This window comes from Pleurodeles waltl, chromosome 1_1 (assembly GCF_031143425.1).
Source record: "Pleurodeles waltl isolate 20211129_DDA chromosome 1_1, aPleWal1.hap1.20221129, whole genome shotgun sequence".
NCBI lineage: Eukaryota > Metazoa > Chordata > Amphibia > Caudata > Salamandridae > Pleurodeles > Pleurodeles waltl.
Window position 1 is genome coordinate 882,635,090 of NC_090436.1, and position 19,243 is coordinate 882,654,332.

The window sequence follows — 19,243 nt, forward strand, 5'->3', positions numbered from 1 at the left end:
TGTCGCGGGCGCTAGGTCTACCCACACAAGTGAGGTATCATTTTTATCGGGAGACTTGGGGGAACATAGAATAGCAAAACAAGTGTTATTGCCCCTTGTCTTTCTCTACATGTTTCCCTTCCAAATGTAAGACAGTGTGTAAAAAATACATCTATTTGAGAAATGCCCTGTAATTCACATGCTAGTATGGGCAACCCGGAATTCAGAGATGTGCAAATAACCACTGCTTCTCAACACCTTATCTTGTGCCCATTTTGGAAATACAAAGGTTTTCTTGATAGCTATTTTTTACTCTTTATATTTCAGCAAATGAATTGCTGTATACCCGGTATAGAATGAAAACCCATTGCAGGGTGGAGGTCATTTATTGGCTCTGGGTACCTAGAGTTCTTGATGAACCTACAAGCCCTATATATCCCCGCAACCAGAAGAGTCCAGCAGACGTAACAGTATATTGCTTTCGAAAGTCTGACATTGCAGGAAAAAGTTACAGAGTAAAACGTAGAGAAAAATTTATGTTTTCTTCACCTCAATTTCAATATTTTTCTTTTTCAGTTGTTATTTTCTATAGGAAACCCTTGTAGGATCTACACAAATTACCTTTTGCTGAATTCAGAAGTCTGTCTACTTTTCAGAAATGTTGCGGTTTCTGGGATCCAGCGTTGGTTTCATTCCCATTTGTGTCACTGACTGGAAGGAGGCTGAAATCGTAAAAATGGAGTATGTCCCAGTAAAATGCCAAAATTGTGTTGAACAATTGGGTTTTCTGATTCAAGTCTGCCTGTACCTGAAAGCTGGGAAGCTGGTGATTTTAGCACTGCAAACCCTTTGTTGATGCCCTTTTCAGGGAAAAAACCACAAGCCTTCTTCTGCAGCCCCTTTTTCCCATTTTTTTGAAAAAAACTGAATTTTCACTGTATTTTGGCTAATTTCTTGGCCTCCTTCTGGGGAACCCACAAAGTCTGGGTACCTCTAGAATCCCTAGGATGTTGGAAAAAAAGGACGCAAATTTGGCTTGGCTAGCGTATGTGGACAAAAAGTTATGAGGGCCTAAGCGCGAATTGCCCCAAATAGCCAAAAAAAGGCTCGGCACAGGAGGGGGAAAAGGCCTGGCAGCGAAGGGGTTAAATATGGGTATTCTTGCCGTCTCACTTTTATGCAGTGCAGCAAGGTGACTTGCTGTGCTGTGTTGCGTGAAATATTGATAAATATGGGCCCGGGTCTCTACAGGGCATAAGAGTCCTGTCATGAGTGGTCGAGAATCCTTGTTGGCGCTGTATGGGTTTTATAACTACTGCCAAGAACGAGTACTCCGCTTAAGCTGAGATATCTGAGCATTTTCCTCATTCATCTTAACTGTCTAGAGCCTCCCTAGGAGTGGTGAGCACAGATCCCTTGTGGTGATAGTCACTTGAGTGAAATTTGGTTCTGGCTGTCTGCATAGCAGGAAACCCATGAGCCACAACTTGGCACAATGGAGAAAGTTCACCCCCTTGCCTGGCAAGCTATTGTTTGACACAAGAAGATCCCTTCTTTGCACAGGTCCCAGGTCTGACGGGGATAGGGCATTACATTTGATACATCCAGCTTCAGCGATACCACAATCGCTATTTTATTAGATCTGAGTTTCAGCTTATTGATGCTAAAGCAGACTCTACGGCAACCTGACCGAGAGGCAGTCAGTCTGACTGGATAGCACAGAGCAAAGATTTTGGACATAGAACAACCAAATCATTATTTTGTTAAGATTATGCTGCTGGAAGATGTCATGCCCTATGATGTGACTGTTTGTTTTGTTTTTTTCATTGACTTCCCCTACTGGTTCGAGTTGTAAAGGAGTTCTTAGGTTTTGGACTATATCACTGATAGTTGGGGTTATCAGTGGAGGAGGGGGAAATGTTTCAGTAGGAAAGTTGTTTGAAATGTGTTAGTATATTTCATTGTGATGCAGATGCTCACTGTTGTGCTGCAGACACTTAGAGCATGACCACTACAAAATGAGACCTGGCCAATTATATGGAGCCCCTTACAAAATATTACAGTGCTCACATGGAATATAAGGACGTAATGATCACTGTAAAGTGAGATGAGTAGTGAGGTATCTTAAAAGGCACACCATAGCCGGGGGACGCACCAATGACTTTGCTCCAAAATGGGATTCCTTAGGTTTTTTCTGTCATACAGGTTTTATTCCCCAAGGGGTAGGTATCCTATTACAAGTAAACATATATTTTAAATTGCAGACACTCCGAGATTTTTTCTAAATATTCTTACTATGCTTAGAAACTCTCATGTGGACTCCATGCTATGGGGAGGTGATTTAATGTAATGTTTTAAGTCACTTTGGATTGTTCATATGGTACTCTCATCAAGCACAGTCAAGGAGATGGAGGAAATATTGGACCTCTATGGGTTATGTGGTGTTTGGCAATGTGCACATCATACCACCAAAGAATATACATGCATTCCTATCCACATGAGTCTTATTTGAGATTATATACCTCCCCTGAGATGGAGACGAGGGCGACTGAAGTTGTGCACTTACCACGCACATTGTCTGATTATGCCCCCTGTTTTTCATGACTATGCCAGTCATGATGGAGGTCTCCGACGACACCTTACTAGACCTGCTGTTTAAAGTTGAGTTGAAAGTGGTAATACTAGAATACTTCCAGATTAATGAAGGCACTGTAGAAAAAAATGCCATGCTATGTAAGTCACTGAATGCCTACATTAGAGGGGTCACACTGGCAAAACACGCAGGAATTCAGAAAAATCTCTGAAGGCAACATGTGAAACTAGACCATGAGCCTACACATGAATAATGTCTTATCAGAGAGACATCAAGGCAGACATATCTAAAGGACTGGCATCCGCTGCTTCAGCGATACAGAGATTTAGCAGATAAGGAAATCTACTTAGGCGAGCATGTGCTTGCCAGGCAATATGAAAGAGAGTGACCTGGTAAAACACCACATTGGCTCCTGAAAAGGGACCAACAGAGGACTAACATCTCCTGTATTGTGGCACATAATGACAAGACCCTAGTAGATAATGTAGACATATTGACCAACTTTTTGAAATACTATTTTCACCTCTACACACCTTGCATAAGCTTGCATCGGATCCTATACTTTGATACCTAGATGAGGTGGCTCTGGTCTGGTTGGTGAACTGCTACAGGCAATTTTTAAGTCACTAAATCTTCGAAGCGGAAATAATTATGACAATTTACTAATTTATCGGAGGGACGACTCTAATGGCCTGAAGACTGACTTTAATAAGCCTATAAACCTATCCAGGTCCCTCATCTATTAGAGGTTTATGCAGTGGAACTGTCTGGTTGAGAGTCGCCTCCGATGTTAATTGAAGTGGTCATCCTGAACTCTCCAAAAGTAAAAGACACCCCGGTAGTTGTGCGTCCTACCGGCTGCTACCACTGATTAATTGTGATAATTAAACATTAGCCAAAGTCATTGTGAACAGACTGCCCATCCTGCTGTAGGAAATAGTATACCCAGTGCAATCTGACTTTCAAGCTCACAGATCCACAGCGGTTAACTTATGTACGACGTTTGCAGTTTCACACCAGCTCAATCCTAAAATTAGGACAGCTGTGGCCTTGTTAGATGCAGAAAAAGCATTTGATTCTTTGGAGCATTCTTTTCTTATGGAAACACTTAAACAATATGTTTTTCTGAAATTGATTCAGTTACTCTGCGCACATACCATGGTGCGTTTCAACATCACAGATCTTACTTCAGACCCATTTCATATACCTAGAGGTACTTGACAGGGATGCCCCTTATTGCTCTACTATTTATACTAGTGATATAGAGTCTAGCAAAACAGCTTTAAGAAATTATACTGTCCTAATGGTAAATTATTACTATCAAAGTTTGCATATCACATCCATTTTTTTTGTTAAGAGCCTAGAGGTTAATAAATCCTGCCTGATTAGGAAAATCATCAGGTTTAATAGGTATTCAGTGATAACTATTAATTGGGATGAAACAGATATCTTTCCATTCACCAAATACACAATAAGATGTCATTTAGAGTATCCCATTCCGCGGGTTATGGCTCAGTATGATACTTAGGAGCGGTTCTGCACAGGGATGTGGCATCCATCACATCATTTGGCTCAAATATGGCCCACAGTAGACAAATTATCAACGGAAGTTGACACCTGGATTAAACTTCCATTGTGACTATCAGGTAGAGTGGCACTAATTAAAATGGTTGTACTTTCCAAATGTCTTTATCTCTTCATGACTATCCCTACCTCCCTCCAACAAGCATTTCTTTCTACTCACAAAACTCCCCTGATTAAGGTTCTCTGGGCCAATGGCACACCCAGGATCAGCCAGACCAAGATGTCCCTCCCTTTTGGTCGGTGTGGATTTGACGTTCCTGACCTCAAGCTCTAGTACTATGCAGATCCACATCGCTACATACTGGTACCATTCAGACCATTCAGACACCTGTCTCCCCTATCTCATTTCTGAAAGGGTCCAAAAAGGAGGGAGTTCCTCTGGCATGTCTGCTCCCATTGGGTATCTCCAGACCACGGAGATAAGTTAAAACGTTAGTTACTACAAGCTGGGCTTGGTGCTCATTGTGTTGTAGGTAAGTGTAGTGTAGGAAACACTTCTTTATTTTCACCATCTCTCTAACTCCACCATAATCCTATGCTACCCCTAACCATAGAGCATATGGTACAGAAGACATTTAGAAAAATAGCTCTTTTGAGATTCGGACATTTATATATAGACAGGTGGTTTTATCAGGAATCTAGACATTTTCATATATGCCAGTGGCCAAAACACAGTTAAGGACAAATTTTCTGGATACCCAGGAGAACCCATTGAAATTATGCTACTAATTCAATGTATTACCTTATTTGACGTGATGGGTATCCAAGCTATATTATTCTATTGTGTCACAACATACGATGAGCCAGGCAGAACTGTCTAGAATATGGCCGTGGGAAACAGACTTGTGTGAATCCATCATGGATGTGGAATAGAAGTTGTGCTGTACACAAACAGGGTGCATATCTATGAACTACAGCCACAAACAACTTCAGTTTAAAGTTTTGAACCGAGAGTATAGTACCCCGCATTGGCAACATAGAATTGACCCAGCACACTCTCACCAGTTGAAGAGAAGGATATACTGGATTCTTACTATTAGTCTGTGGCTGCCCATCCATACATGATTACTGGTAGGACATCTTCTCTGTATTGTACACAATGAGCGATCAACACTTGGAGACTAAACTGCTGAATGTGCTTTTAGGATACATGAGGGACTCCCCCCCGATGTTCAGTTCTTGATGGCAAAGGCATTACAGTTGTCCAAGAGTAGAGTGACCAGGAACTGGGGCAGACAAAAGGTACCTACAGTCAGTGAATGGTTAAAGTTCCTGTGTGTCTGCAACAACTGTATTGAGACTTATGATGCGTTGATGCTGCTAACTTCTCAGCCAAAATATATATGGCACCCCTCCAGAGTCTATTTTGCTGGACAAGAGCTGCATGCACGGGAGGGAAGCCCGCTGAAGGCCGATGTGCAAGACGCTCAGTAGGAACGAGGCACCAGGTATTGCTTTGGGGTCAATGAAGCAATGCTGTGTGGCCGTAATCCCATGAGCCCATTGGAGGCTACCTACTGAGGATTTGTGCGGGTACAGTGTTGTGCATCTCTATTGGTAAGCTTGGCATGCTAAATAGAGTGTCCAGGATGGGTGATTGGAAATCGGGATTTTCAGTTTATGCTCTAAAATGTGATTAATGTTGTCCTCTACATGTTTTCTGGATCATGTATATGGATTTTCAAATGTACATTTGTATATTGCATCAATTGTTAATTTTGAAGTATATATATATACATTTTATCAGATTGTTTAATTATTTTGTATATTATTATTTTTAACTTTAATTTCTAAATACAATTAAATATTATGTTATATACAGGAAACTTTATATACTCACCTTTTATTTACTATAATATGATAACATATTTTTGTCTCGATAATTTGGTACTTTACATACAAAGAATGTAAACACGATATTTTAGTTCCCGATATTTTCTTTATGGTATTTGTGAACTGCACTATTTATGTTCTCAATATTATATCATCCAACTGGCTGGAGAAGATGATTTAGGACACATTTAGCACCTCAGTACTGGTAAATTACTGCCATTCTCAATTTCTTCATTCCTTTATGCACACACCGCTGGTGGATGCAGTGTGACCAAATAATTCTTTCAAAATCTACAGTCCATTCTTACAGATCCCAAGCACTATACTGTCCTTGATCATACTTAAACATTCTATAGTCATGTAAGGGTTTACTGTATGTAACACTGTTCATCGTGAGGCTCTCTGTCTCTCTTCTCCCTCGTGTGTTTGTTCGTCCTTTCCCAGAGTTTCAAGTCCCATCAGACTTATCTAGCTAACTGCTATGGACAGCTGCAGAGTAAACCATGACTAATAGCTAATGACAATTTTACTTTGCAATCCTATCTCTCACACTTCTTCCTCCATCACATTGCGAATCACTAGCCTCCAGGACAAGTTACAACCACCTCTCCGGACAACCCCAAAAACCGTCTCTTGTGAGTTCACTGTACAAATATAACACACTTCCAACATGCACTCCCCCAAGGAAAGCGGGGTATTGGATACCTATTATGTAATGAGCTTCAGAGCCCTGCAATGGGATATGAAGCACTATACAAATGCCATATTACAAACAGTTTGACTCAAAATCCACTACACCACCCACCAGGCAGTTGATCACTATTTTCATGAAGAAATTCGTAATTTAAGAGCATGATGGGTGGTAACAGCCAGATTTCATTGGATCTTTTCAGGATTTCTGAAAGATGCACCTTCTTTAAAGGTTTTTGGGCCCTGCCCTTGTTTCCAGTCATGATTAAAGAATGCAAGTAAGACGTGACTTAAAATTTCTTTAAAGTTCACTGCTGAATCCATCAGGTCCAGGGCCTTTCCAACCAACAGCTACTTGATTACTTGTCAATTTACTGTCTTTTTATCAGAGATTGTAATAAAGGCCCTTTCTCCGTGCTGATGGTGGGTATTGGAAGGCCATGGAAAAAGCTTTATTAATTTGGCGAGGGGAGTTAAGCTTTCTAACTATCATTCTGGGTAGTATAGATAGCATATGGTGCATAAACTATCCTGGTCATATACTGTGTTGTGACTCAAAAGATCGTCTGAATAATGGATCTCTTCTATGGTGTTCTTCGTTTTAGCCTGCTAGGTGAGGAGTCTAAAGTGTTTACTTGTTTTTTTTAAATAGGCATTGGTTAGAGGCACCCATTACATGTTCTTTTAAAAAAATGCATTTCTGCTCGAATAGTATTGGCTTCCGAGGGAGTGCTGGCAGGTTCGAGTTTTACTAATAATTCATTAATATAAGCTCATTTTTGGTGTCTTTTAAGAATACCACATGACACACAAATCGCATGGAATAACCCTTTAAAGCTAACCCCTGTTATAAATGGGAGTGTGCTTCTGTGGTTAATCTTAATGTTGTCTTGAAGTTGTAGCCTCTATACAGGATAAAATGTGTCTCTTGCAAACCTCCACTGCGCACCTCCGAACCTCTAACTTTGAGTATCAATTTTCAGAAGGTGATTCCCTATAACTATCCCCAAATTCACAGGAGAGCAATCCAATATTACACCAGGCTTTATTTAAACCCAACGTATTCAGGTATCTGCTCCCTTAAAAACTTGAGCCAGGCTTGAGATTTTAAATCTGGTGCTTGCATGTATATATTCATGCTCCATGGATGATTGAGTTCTGTAAGTGGGTCATAACATTTCTTCTAGACACCTTTGTCCAAATCCCACGACCAATAAGAGTTATGTAAAAATGTGTTCCAACCATTATGCAAGACAGATAAGCTGTAAATGTGATTTTCTAACCGAATTAAAACTTCAGGGTCATCGGCTACTGGGACATTATAGAAGTCGAGTGTGATCTATACTCCTTCTGCACAAACATTTGCTACTAGACATCTTCCATTTACACTGGTTTTGTATGAACGTTTTGAAATCTGAAAAAAATTAACAGTGCCTCCATGTACAGTGGAGACAAATTCCATATAATCTTCTGAATCCAGCAATATTTCTGCTCCAATGGAGTCATTCCTTTCCCTTTTTTGATATGTATCTCTTGTAGCATGATTAACTTTGTTTGTGTAATGAAACAAGCAGTTGCATTTCTTATTATTGGCTAACCTATCGAAAATCATAGTCAACAGGTGTAGGTCTGCCACTCAACTCTATTGAAGTTATTACGTTTAGAATACTTTGTTTGACTATTTTTCTTCTCCCTTTCACTGTCTGTCCTTTGACAGATCTTTAAGCCTACCCATATCCAATCTCCTCTCTTCCTCCCCTGCAAACAGATGCATGACCTGGAAACTGTGGGCCCATATTTATACTCTGTTTGTGCCGGATTTGCTTAATTTTCTCTTACGCAAATCCGGCGCAAACTTAACTCCATATTTATGTTTTTGCGATAGACATGTCTAGCGCCAAAATATTGAAGTTAACGTCATTTTTTGCCTGCGGAAAAGTACCTTGCATCAATGAGATGCAAGGTAGGCGTTCCCGTGCAAAAACTGCCGCAAAGTTCCAAGGGACAGATGTAGCAAGGCTTTTGCGCCTCGCAAACAGCAAAAATCGCTGTTTGCGAGGAGCAAAAGCCACATCACGATGCCCATTCCCATTTTGCGAGTCGGTAACCTGGTTACCAACTCGCAAAATGGGAATGCGAGTCGCAAATAGGAAGGGGTGTAGGGGATGCAGAATTGCTTTGTGACCACGGTCTCAACGCAATTCGCAGTTACCACCAGTGTCACACTGGTGGTAACCCATTCGCAAAAGGGAAGGGGTCTCCATGGGACCCCTTCCCCTTTGTGAATGGCCCTGAAAACATTTTTTCAGAGCAGGCAGTGGTCCTATGGACCACTGCCTGCTCTGAAAAAATGAAACTGACACGTTTCATTATTTCGCTTGTAATGCATCTCGTTTTCCTTTTAGGAAAACGGGCTGCATTACAAAAAAAAAAACTGCTTTATTTAAAAGCAGTCACAGACATGGTGGTCTGCTGTCTCCAGCAGGCCACCATCCCTGTGAGTGCTGCGACTCGCAAGGGGGTTGCAAATTGCAACCCACCTCATTAATATTAATGAGGTGGGCCTTTGCGACCCCCTTGCGACTCGCAGATAGTGTCAGGGACACCATCCTGCATCCGGCTTTGCGACTCGCAAATTGCAAGTCGCAAAGCCGGAATTTCCTACATCTGGCCCCAAGCGCCTTATTTATCCTCCTGTGCAAACATCAAGCACTGGAGGAGGGCCTTAAATAATGGCGCTAAGCCTGTTTAGTGCCATTATTTAATGCCTGGGTCAGGGCAGGCGTAAGGGGACCTGGAGGCAGATTTCCATTGTCAGAGACAATGGAAATTGCCCACAGGTGCCCTTCCCTGTCCCCACCCCTGTCACCCACCCCTACCCACACCAGGAGGTCACCCACGGATGGGGGAACCATCCGAAGGTAAGTCCGGGTAGATATATATTTTTTCCGTCCAACGCCGCTTGGGGGCCCTGACTTGGGGCCCCCTGCACAGCGCTGGCCCCAATGGCCATGTCCAGGAGACATTCGTCACCTGGGCATGGCCATTGGTGTGGTGGGCATGGCTCCTGTCTTTACTATTTCCCTGGGGCTTGTGTGCCAGAAAATGACGCTACACTGCTTGAAGGGAATTTTTTGCCTCTAAACAGTGTAGAGCCATGATTTGGCGCACAAGCCCCGGTTCCCTTTACGCCTCCCAGGCCCTGTTAGCATCCTTTCAAAGGACACTAACAGGGCCTTACTGCGGGCTAGCGCCATTCCTTAAATATGGTGCCCGGCTGGCGTCTAGAAATGGCGCTAGCCATCGCTATACTTTTTGCCACAAACCTGCACTAATGCAGGTTTGAGGCAAAAAGTATAAATCTGCCCCTTGTTCTTTTTGCTGCACCTTTCTGATCATATTGAGGTTGAATGTTTTTTAGGCGACTCTTAGGGAAGGTATGATGTGAAATCTGGATATTGTTTCCTCCCTACACCTCCAAAGGGATTTAAATCTGTTTCAGAATGATTCCGGCTTTCAATGCTCCTAAACTACATAGAAAGAACCTTTCTAGTAAACCTTAAAGATTGATGTCAAAGTTATGGATACAGGTACTGCACGCTTTTTTGAACTGAGGTGTTAATATTCTCATATCTTTTAGTCTCTTGTCAGTGCAAACAGTTATATATGAGACTACAAAGAAGCTGTAGACAACTGAAGTAGTATTTTGTCTTCTGCTTTCGCTGGCACCTTTTCTTTTGTATTCTATGGGATTAAGATTTCGGCGGATGGGATATCTGTCACTGTTGAGACTGCGTAACTTGTCTGCCAATATCTGAATGCGTCTCTCTGTCTTCTACTATCTCTGATTGAGATGTTTAACATTTGGATTGTTTGCAGCTTGTATAGATTTTATTTTCATAAATTCCACCCATTTTGCTCCTCATAATTTATTTGCTATGTAATCTTCTGACATTGCTTTTGGCAAAGAAGATTTTTTCTCTTGCCTAGTCTGCTTTCTCTTATTATGGAATGTCTCTTTTGCCTCGCATTTAAAGTTGATTCCTGGTCATTATCGAAGATTTTCAGGAAGACATTAGACTAGTACAGTGAAAGATACCTTGAGATCTCCTTGAATACACATGGTCATAATCATTAGTTCTGTATCTTGTAGTTCAGCTATGGGCTATTGGCTCTTCAGATAATAATTTCTTTGATCATTTGTCTTTTAAAAGAAACCTGCCTTTCCGATTCTAATTTCTTACTTATTTCGCGTAGTCAAGTAGATTCCATTTCTCTGCACTTCTCTAACGGAAATGTCTTCTATTTTGGAAGTTGAGTGTGTAACTGGATGACTCTCACATTTCATCACCCCCGCTTACCTTGCAAACAAACTCACCATCTCTGGTGGTTCGCGGGACGCCCCTAACCAAGTTGCCATCAAACTACGGAATAAGAAGTGTCATAAATTAAAAAACAAGACAAGAGGCCTCTACCATCTATGGATCTGGAACAACATACCAACATCTATCAGGACTGCCCCAATGCTGCTCCAGTTTAGGTAAGAGTTGAAGACTGATCTCTTTAAAGAACAATACATCACAATGCTGTGCAAGTCCACAACTCAGCTTCGTCTCCTATCACTCATTGACTGTAAGGTTGTCTTTGACTGTCTACAGCACTCCACTGCCTTTTGACTAGGTTAAGTTTTAGAAATTCCATATAAATGCAAGCAGACATAGATACATTCATTCATACACACATACATACATACATACATGCATATGTGTTGTCTGATGGTTCAAGATCCCCCAATATTCACCCTCTCAGTCTGGGGGATTTTTCTTATGATGGTACCTGGGGAGATACAATTGGACCAAACTCTTGATGGACAATCTGTCTGGTGTATTATGGACTCCATATACAAAACATAGCAAGTCACAAATTGTTTGCAAACCAGTTTGTGACTGCAAAAGGCCCTTAGGATAAAAAGGCTAGATCATTCAAAGTGCATACAGTAGCAAGAAAATAAGATAATGCAAAAATGATATTCATTTTTTAAAAGATTTGCAAATTGCAAATAGTCTCAAAACAGTCAACTAATGAGCAGATTACCATCAACTGGAGCAGGTGGTAATCAGGTTGAACGTATAAAACCACACCAAAAGTCCATCACAAATATCTTCTATGCAATGGTGCTGTGAAGGTGTGCACTGAGAGCCCTACCCTGGGGAAGGAGAAAACAGCTGTGTATATTTAGACCCTATTTGATCAGACCAGGGAGGAGGTGTAACACAGATTCAGACTGAGTAAAACAGTCATATTTGAATTACTTAATGAGTTGAAGGCTATGCAAGCAAGGCAGGCTGAACTCAGCCAAACCAACCAGGTTGATGTATTGTGCTTGCTACATCTCCTAGCATCATGGAGTTATCGAGGCATTATTGCAGTAGCATCAGGACTATCACATAGTGCCCTTTCAAGGGTATATAGAATTTGCCTGAGTGCAGTGCTGACCTGGATCAATATACATATCACTTTTCGTTTTCATAAAATCACAGGATGTGTATGACTCACGCATACTAATATGGCCCCCTCTCTTCAGCTGCAGAGTATTTATATAAGAATAGGAAAGAAACAGCATTTACTGAAAGTCCATGCAATTTTCAATCTGGAATACAATATTACAGACATTGTTGTCCATTACCCTGGGAGTACATGGAACTCATTCATGCTTCGTCATTGGTTTCTTTACAAATGTCCTGTAAAGGGAATCATGGGAGATTGTCCTTTTGCTAGGTGATTATCACAATCCACGCTGCTATGCCATTCACCTATCGATTTTGGTCATATTATTCATAACCACGTGTTTATGTTACAGGTGACAGTGCCTATGCCATTTGGACATCGACACTCACCATATTTACAGACATGAACCAAATAGGAAGTATTGCTACATTGCATGGCATAAGTAGATTAGAGCAAACTTTGAAAGAATAATAGCACAAAAACGAATTCTGCAAATGAAAATAATAATCCCTGTTTATTCTGAAGTGTTTTTCAACATATTAAATTATGGTTTACAACTGATGCATTATAATTTCAAAATAACATGTAAAATTGTGGTCAATAAATAAGTATGGCACATATAGGCTACAGAAATGTATGTTTCTCATTTTTAAACGTAGCACTCGTTGACCTGGTCAAACCCACCTGCCTTACACACACCTGTACTTCACCACTCCTGATCTTGCAGCGTGTACTAGTTATATCCCTCTTGCATTGAAACGCTATATAAATGTGTGACACTTCCTCACGCTCAGGAAATGGGAGGGCAGACATAATTCTGGAATTATAGGTTTTTAATTCTTTTAAAACAATAGTGATTTGGACCAAACGTTTTGTTAAGTCCCCATAGAGGTTCTCGAACAATTTTTAGTGTTGGTGCTGACATCAATCTTCGGTCACTGAAGTCACAGGGATTGTGAAAAATCCGAGCATCACACAAAGTACAAGGGCAGAAAATGAGCCATACCAGTTCAGCAGGAGAGTGGAAATGGTGTAGTATATGGGTGGTGGTGCATTTTGTTGCACACAGCTGCAAATATAGTACTAAAGCATGATGTGGTAGCACACTGTCATTTACAGACAGCATCTTTTCCATTGAATATCTGCTAAATTTGCACAGATATGCCGTTTTATTGATAAATGTATTCAATGATAATGTGTGGAAATCGAGTTTCATTGAATAACATTTACACATCACCAAGTATCTTGATTTCTTTTGATCCTATTACAATCTTTGTTTCCAAACCACTTCGGAATTACAAACGAAAGTGCTTCATTTCACTAATTCTATGTTTAGAGATATTTGTACAGTTCCTTTACAGGTATTTAAGATTTGTTTTGTGTTGATATCCTAGAGCTACTACATTCACACACCCTGTGCCCCAGCAAGACTGTCACATAGTTTGCTTTACAAAATCCTCTGACTACTAAGATAGAGCCTGCCATTTGACCACTGTGACAAGATAAAAGCTACATTTCAAAGCATCCCTACTACTCATTCACATTTTGAACTCCAGCTTAATTATTTTGGAGGTGCTGCAGCCCCCTAGCAGCTCTACTTTCAGCGCCTATGGGTCCTCATTTTACTGAGCTAACTCTTAAGGTCTGCAGATTCTACTCATTGAAGAAGTAGCTGCAGATAAATGCTCTTCAGAGCAAACAAGGGTCTAAAGGTAACTGTCGGAGTGGCATTATGATTGCCTCTATGCTTTTCTTTCTTCGGCAATACACCTACAAAGGGCCAGATTTAATGGAAAATGGCAGTACAGGGCGCTGCGTCACATTTGGCAGCGTTGTGCACCATAATGTTCAAAACGTAGGGATGTGCAGTATTTACTAGAATACACCAGACCCCTGGGTCTCCCCCTGCACCAGCGCTAAATCTGCTGCCTTGCACCAACGCCAAATACAGCACACATTGAAAGTGCAAAAAGCCAGGAGACATGAAAGCATTTCTCCTCGTTGTGCCACACTAACGCCTGCTGCCTCAGGTTTACGAAAACTCGTAAATCTGAGGCAGCGTCAAAATGCAATGGGTGTTGCTGTAGCACACCCACAGCAACACCCATTGCACACCTCTTCCAGACTAAGGCCCTCATTATTACATTGGTGGTAAGTACCGCTTACCGCCATGCTGACTGCTGCCAACATACCGCCGCCACAGCGGATTACTACTACCCATATTATGACACACACATGGCAATCCGTCACTATATAGCCACTCACACAAGTCCGCCAGCCCAAAGGTCAGTGATAAACTGGCGGTATCCAAACCCACACCTTTACACCAACAGAACTATGCCCACAACATTATGACCCACGAATCAACGTGGCGGACATTCAATGGCGGTAAACCATTGGCGCTACATACCACCGCGCTCAAAATACACACACATACAAAACAACACTACATTGGACAATTCAAATAACACACACCTGACACACATTCACACACCACACCCACACCACTATAATACACACACACATTACCCACAACCCTTTATGACTACAAACAAGTGCCCCAAGAGAGATAGCAAGACCACAGGCAAGACCGCAGCCACACACCACCATCACCTATACACCATCCACACACCTTACATCACACACCCCAACACATCATCTTACACACCCTCACCCACACCACTCACACTACAACCATGGCACCACAACAACACCCCATGTTCTCATAGGAGGAGCTAAGGGTCATTGTAGAGGAAATCATCCTGGTAGAGCCACAGCTATTTGGATCACAGGTGCAGCAGACATCCATTGCTAGGAAGATGGAGCTATGGCGAAGAATCGTGGACTGGGTCAACGCCGTGGCACAGCACCCAAGAACAAGGGATGACATCAGGAAGAGGTGGAACGACCTACGGGGGAAGGTGTGTTCCGTGGGAGCAAGACACCAAATAGCTGTACAGAGGACTGGCGATGGACCCCCACCTCCTCCCCCACAACCAACAACATGGGAGGAGCAAGTCTTGGCAATCATGCATCCTGAGGGCTTGGCAGGAGTAGGAGGAGGACTGGACTCTGGTAAGTCAAATCTCTATTACTATCACCCCCCTACCTGCATGACACAACATACCCCCACCCTTAGCCTCACTCCCATCACTTCATCACCTCCCACACACCCCACCATCACAACCCACCCCTCCCAATACCAAGCCCTGCATGCAACACCAGTGCATGGACCCCCATCACAGACCTGCATGGACGCCCATCACTAAAGCATGCACACTGGGGGAAACAGCTAGCCCACCAAATAACTACTCACACAATGCAAAGCTGCCAGGGCAATCACAACCACAGCGGGCAAAACACCCATGCACAAGATGTCACATGCAGAAACAATAACACTGCATTTACATCCCCACAGGTCCCCCAGCAGGCTTTACCGGAGAGGAGGTGCCAGTAACATCCAGTCCCCCCCCCAGAAGAGGCCCACAGTGATGACAGCGTCTCTGCTCACCTGGATCTGGATGACCAACCTGGCCCATCAGGGATCTCCGGAGAGTTGGTTACCCAGGCACAGTCCCATACCACCAGAGAGCCTCCCACCTCAGGAAACACCAGCACAGTACCCACCCAGCAGGCCCATACTTCTGCCCCCAGGACACATCACATCAATCAGCAGTGTGTTCACCACTACAGGGACCCCAGGTCATCCCACAAACACAGGATGATCGGGGACCTGGGGTCAGTGGCAGTGGGCACACAGTTCAGGGGACAGAGGCACAGGACAACAGGGAAACTGGGAGGACTGCTGTGCGACAAGGGGAGGACAGGCCCAGAGAACTGATTCTCCAAGAGGCACCACCAAGATCCTGGGAGCATACCACAATTCCCAGGAGACAATATGCCAGATACTGGACAAGATGCAGGAGAACCAGCGGCTGCAGAAGGGACAGCACCTGGGGATCAGGGAGGACTTGAAGGACATCAACACCACCCTGGTCACCATTGCAGGGGTGCTAGCAGACATGGCCAACACTATGAGGGAGGCAGTGGCACACCACCGGGCCCCTACCACTAGCCAAATCAATGAACAGCCCTCCACCACCGCTGCCGCTAGTGGACAGGAGGCCCTGCCACAGGACCAACAGACCACCAACACCCCTCCCCCTGCAGAAGGAGAACCAGCCCGCAAACATTCCCAGCGATCCAGGCAGAAGCTAGAGACTATTGCCAAGACCCCCGCCAGGAAATAAGACTCTCCTGATTGTCACCCTTGTGTCCCACCCTGTCACCCTGTCCACCTTGAACTGCTGCTCCCCTTCCTATGCCTCCTTGGACAATGCACCTGTGATCCACATAGACTGGACTCTATCCTGGACTTTCCTCCACCATCACCCCAGTCGATTGCACAACCCCCTCTTCTTATTAGCACTTAAATAAACACCATTTGAAAAAATACAAGTATGGAGTATGTCAAATAACAAGTTTTAAACACTACAATACAACTGTATAAAAATGTATACATATGAATGACCTGTAGTTGGCTGCACTCAACACACCAGGAGCGATAGTGGGGCACAAATATCTGCAAATAGAGATGCCAAAGGGTACAGTAAGTGGCACAGTAAGTGACCATAGAAGTGGGAAAATCAGCCTGCCAGTGACAATGTCAAACAGAAAACTGTCAAGTAAAAGTGAAGTTACACCGTCTTACGTGTGTGTCATTGGAAGTATTGACGAATTATTGCACTTCTGTTGTCCTCATCCTCATCCTCTGCCTCCTCATCTTCATTTGTCCACAGGGTCCACTGCTGCCACACGCCCATCTGCAGTCTCATCCTCCTACAGAAAAGGCTCCTGGCAACATAAGTCAAGGTTGTGCAACATACAGCATGCCACAATGATCTGGCAGACCTTCTTGGGTGAATAGCAGAGGGAACCACCTGTCAGATGGTGGCAACGAAACCTAGCCTTCAGGAGGCCAAATGTCCTTTCTATGATTCTCCTTGCTCGCCCATGTGCCTCATTGTAACAATCCTCTGCCTTTGTCTTGGGTTCCTCACAGGGATCAATAGCCATGAGAGGTTGGGGTAACCAGAGTCATCTGCAAATATCGAGGGACAACTGTTAGACACACACTAACTCTTAGGGCCCATATCCATACACCCATGCACCAACATCCACTGGGTGGGAACCAGGGCTCACCTATTAGCCACACCCGGTGCCTCTGGAGTTGAGCCATCACATATGGGATGCTGCTATTCCTCAGGATAAAGGCATCATGCACAGACCCAAGATACTTTGAATGGACATGGGAGATGTACTGGTCCGCCAGGCACACTATCTGCACATTCATTGAGTGAAAGCTCTTTTGATTTCTGAACACCTGTTCATTTCTCCAGATATGTGTACCATCAATAGCCCCAATAATGTTTGGGATATGTCCCATTGCATAGAAATCAGCTTTCACTGTGGGCAAATCCATCACCTGGGGGAAAACGATGTAGCTGTGCATGTGTTTAATCAGGGCAGCCAACACTCTGGTCAGCACTATTGAGAACATTGGCTGTGACATTCCTGCTGCCAAGCCCACTGTCACTTGGAAGGAACCAGTTGCAAGGAGATGGAGCACAGATAGGACTTACACAAGAGGGGGGATCCCGGTGGGGTGATGGATAGCAGATATCAGGTCAGGCTCCATTTGGGCAAACAGCTCTGTGATTGTGGCCCTGTCCAGTCTATAGATAAGGATAATGTGCCTGCCCTCCATTGTTGCCAAGTCCACCAGGGGCCTGTACATGGGTGATGTCTCCATCTCTTATTCATCTGCAGAAGTTGCAATCTATGGGGCAAAACGGTGAGCAGCTGGTCAGTATCCCATATTTCCAAACACTACACTTCATTGCATGTTGTGATTGTAACAGTATATTGTTGGATAGGTCCAAATGGTGCTTATGTGTACTGTGAGTACTATGAGTTAGGTGCCATGGCCTGCCCCCCCTGAAATGGCACTCGCCTGTCCTGTTAGGAGGGACATGTGGAAATGAGGTAATTCCGCTGAGGTTGTGCGCCGTTGCGGGAGGCGGTCGTGAACCACCTTGCAACTCCTCATTGGTTAACATCAGGCTCTATGGGTTACAGGGGCCAATGGTGATGTACGCCGTCGGTGACGGTACGCACCTCCACGGACGTGACTGCTATTTTCTATCTGTTCACTCACTTGCTACCTGACCTTCAACAGGAGCGGACCTACACTGCATGTGCTGCTGTGAACTGTGTCTGGAACCGACCATGGCTCGTGTAACTGGGGAAAGGGCACCTGCCTTCACCGTGGCAGAGTGGAGAGACTGGTGGATGGGGTCGTACACCAGTACCGAATACACTGTGAGCACGATGCATGGGGCATGTATGCATGGAGTGGTGTGTGTGAAGGCCTCATGTAGGGGGGGGTTGGTGGAAGGGCCCTGGGCAGTGTGCTGCATGTATGGTGGGCCATGTCTGTGCGTAAGGGGATGTGAAGGGCTATGGTGGGCCATGAGTGTAACAGGCAGGACAGTCTGACTGATACCTTTTCCTATGTGTATTTCTCTGCAGGTAAGCGCCCATCAGAAAAAGGGTATATTGCGTGCCATCGCCAAGGATGTCCGGACCCTGGGGGTCTACGGCAGGCGGAGCACCCACTGTCGGATATGGTGGGAGGACCTGAGTCGCTGGGCATAGAAGACCGTGGAGGCCCAGCTGGGGATGGCCTCCCAATGAAGAAGGGGTGCCCGTCGAACCCTGACCCTCCTGATGGCCCAAATACTGGCGGTGGCCCATCCGGAGCTGAATGGGCACTTGGGGGCATCACAGCAGCCACAAGGGGGTGACTACAGTGCCCCAATGTATTACTTGCGCTTGGTGGGGTGGCATCCTGGTGGAGCATGTGGACCTGTGGGTGCCCCTAGGCCAGGCCAGACATTGCAGGGTAGGTACCATGTTGGGCAGGGTCTGATGTAAACTTCCTCCAACCAAGCTAGTAGGCATCCAGTAGTGGGCAGGGGTCTGTGAGTCTCAGGT